This window comes from Solanum lycopersicum, chromosome 5 (genome assembly GCF_036512215.1).
Source record: "Solanum lycopersicum chromosome 5, SLM_r2.1".
Taxonomy (NCBI): Eukaryota; Viridiplantae; Streptophyta; class Magnoliopsida; order Solanales; family Solanaceae; genus Solanum; species Solanum lycopersicum.
In genome coordinates this window covers 49,794,770-49,798,168 of record NC_090804.1, presented here as the reverse complement: position 1 = coordinate 49,798,168, position 3,399 = coordinate 49,794,770, and the positions used below count along the sequence as shown (strand labels likewise).

Below are 3,399 nucleotides of genomic sequence, written 5' to 3'. Positions count from 1 at the left end.
CCTAAGTAATTAGACTTATTAACATTAACCCACTAACTTTATAATTAAAGCAGGAATAGTCAAAAACGACCCTTAAAACATTAAAGAAATTCGACCCCGCCTGGGATTAAGCAGCCTGTGACGGGCCGTCGTGCCTGCGACGGTCCGTCCTGCTGCTCCGTCACAGAGTTCAGAGACTCAATTCTCTGAAGAGTCTGTGACGGTCTGTCACACCTGTGACGGTCCATCCTGTCATTCCGTTACGAAGTTCTGAGAGTCGATTTCAGTACCCATTTTTCAGATTTTCTAAGTGTTTTGAAACGAGACCCCTCGACGGTCCGTCGTGGGTTCCGTCGTCTCAGCCTGTTTTCCCAGAAATAAATCTGCTGCTCAAAACGACTAAAAGGTCGTTACAATATTATTAAATGGTCTCTTGAATAATAGCTCCATATGGCATTTCCTTGTAAATAGTTATTAGCTAACTCCTGTATGATAGTTGATAACCCAATTATTCTTTTGTTTGCATAAAAACTGGGTATCTCAACTTTTGGTATCTCTGGCTGTTGCCCTATGTCTTCTGGTATTATCATCTATTGTGTTAATCTAATTTTCACTATTTGGATCATTGGTTTTATCTCATCATAAAGTATCTCAGCTGGTGGTGTGTAGAATCTTATAAAAAATAAGTTTCCTTTTGTTATTTTTTTGTATATAAAAACTGATTTGTGGACCTCCGGGATTCCACTTATCTCTTATCCTGTATATGTATAAACTGTATTTAATAATCCATAATTATAACAAGTCTTAACTAGATTTGGATTCGTTTTTGGTTGTGCAATTAGCTTGTTATAACCTTGTAATTTTTGGGTTAAATAGTCTTGGGTTTTTTCTGTAGTTGTGGCAGATTTGGGTTTGAGATTTAAAAAATTTTGTATTTTGTATAGGTTTTCAATGTAAGCTTGGTATATATGGTTATATGTTTTCTTTTCCTTATGCAGGCTGGCTGCATATGTAGATGTTTGTGGTGTTGGGGTATCTATTATTTGTACCTTTGGGATAAATTGTTTTGTAAATAAGCTGTTTAGGTTTGTATTTTTTGATGTAGTTTCTTCCATAGCTCCTGTACTTGTACCTGCAACATTAGCAATGTTATGGGTTTTAGGGAGTTTCCCAACGTCTCCTTTTAGCTCTGGCTGTTTTCCGTCTGCCGAACGACGTAGCTCCGCATGTTTATAGTTATGCTGCTGACTTGTAGCTTTAGATTTTTCTGCATTTTCTTCTAGCTTTTGAACTCTCAAGCCTATACTATCCACTTTTGTACAAACTGTAGTTAAGGTTTTTAGTATGTTCTCCATAAGATTATCTTGTTCTGGCTGTGTAACTTTGTTTTGATAGTTAGTCTGCAATCATATTTTTGCCAGTTTTAAATACCTCAATTGTAATTGTAAAATTCAATATATTCAGTACTAATCTCTTTATTTCTTTTGTTGTAACTGAATCCTCTACCTTTTTTGTTATCCACCATTTTACCTGTGTGTTATTTGTTCTTACAATAAATTTATTGTAAAGAATATATGGTTCAAATTGTAATAAACATTTATATAATGCAAATAAATTCTTTTCTGTTTATTTCCTATTTTATTTGTGCTTCTGCATAAGATCCTGAATAATATCTACAATAATGTTCTATTTTTTCTTTTTCATATTTGTATTTTTTAAAACTCCTCCATAACTATGATCACTTGAATCCGTTTCAACAATATAAATAAATGTTTTATTTACATCAGGAAAGTAATGTTTTGGTAATTTTTTACATAAATTTTTAATATTTCTTATATGTTCTTTATCTTTATTGTCAAAATAGTATTCTACATCTTTTTTAAGTTTTTTGTGTAATGGTTTTACATGTTCTGCTAATTTTGGTATATATTCTCTTACCTGATTTACTAATCCTAGAAAGGATTGTAATTTCTTTTTTGTATCTATATTTTCATCAAGGGTGATTATTATTTATACTATATGATTTTGCATTTTTATTCCATTCCAATCTATTTGTATTCCTAGAAATTCTATTTGTGGTTTCATAATTTCTATTTTCTTTCTACTTAAACTTTTACGTGAATGTTTGATTATATGTATAAATTTTTCTAATAATCTTATATGTTCATCTTTTGTTTTAGAATATAATAATATATCATCTATATATACAATACAATTTTCTAACCGGTTAAAGTGGTTGTCCATAAAATGTTGATATCTACCTGGTGCATTCTTATATCCAAATGGTAATACATTCCATTCATAGAAACCTTGTGGTACTGTGAATGTTGTTAGCTGTTTAGTTTCATCTTCTAGTTTTAGGTGATAAAATCCTGATTTATAATCGAATTAACTGAAATAATTATATCCTTGTATCTGTCTTATTTTTAGTATTTTATTTGGTATTGGGTAATTATATGTTTTACTTTTAGCATTTAAGTTGCGATAATTTATAACCATTCTGCTTTTACCTCTTTTTTGTTCACTATGTTTTATAACTATAAATGTTGGACTTGTATGTTTACTATTACTTTCTTGTATGTAATTATTTTCTAATAGTTCATCTATATGTATTTTGAATTCTTTTAAATCATCAAAGTTATATTTCAATGGTTTATGTGTTATTATACTACTTTCATCTATTAGTTCAATTTTTACTTTTGTCTTATGTTTTTCCCATCCTTGTAATGGATCTTCGTTATATAGGTGTTCTAGCTGTTCATTTATTATTATAACTTTATCTATTGTAAATATGATAATTTCTAATTGTGATATTTGTTTCTTATATATATTTTCCATTTCTTGATTTATTTTTTCACTTCCTTTTATCCATTCTGTAGGTTTTCGTTGTTTATTATTTACTCTTTTTGCTCCTATTTTGTTTTCGCATGGTGTAGTAAACCACCAGTGTGTTTTTGTTATTATATGTGGGTAGAATTTATCTAAAAATGACATTCCTAGTAACATATCTTTTGTTGTGAACTCAAAATTATAGATATCTTCTATCGTTAATATCTTATCACATATTTGTATTTTTATATTTTTTGCTTTGTATTTAATCATACTTCCTTCATTATTAAATCCTGTTACTACCATAGGTGTTTTTTATTTTTCCCATTTATCTTCTGGTAAACAATTATATTTACATATATTCGCTTCTGCTCCTGTATCTATCATAGGGGTATAATATCTGTTGTGATATCCTTCTATAATAATTTTTGCAAGTATAAATATTTTCATTTTTCATTTTGTTCTTTTTATAATTATTTTCTTATTTTGACAATTTATTGTTAATTGTTCATTTTCTATATTGTATGGTTTAACTTTTTCTAACCATTTTATACCTAATGTAATATTATGATTTCCTTGGTATATTTTAAA

The 3,399-nt window shown here is 29.0% G+C and overlaps 1 pseudogene; it reads right to left on the bottom strand.

The window, feature by feature from the left end:
* Nucleotides 1–316: 316 nt before the first annotated feature.
* LOC101244172 (uncharacterized) lies at nt 317–1,619 on the bottom strand (annotated as a pseudogene).
* Nucleotides 1,620–3,399: the final 1,780 nt, after the last annotated feature.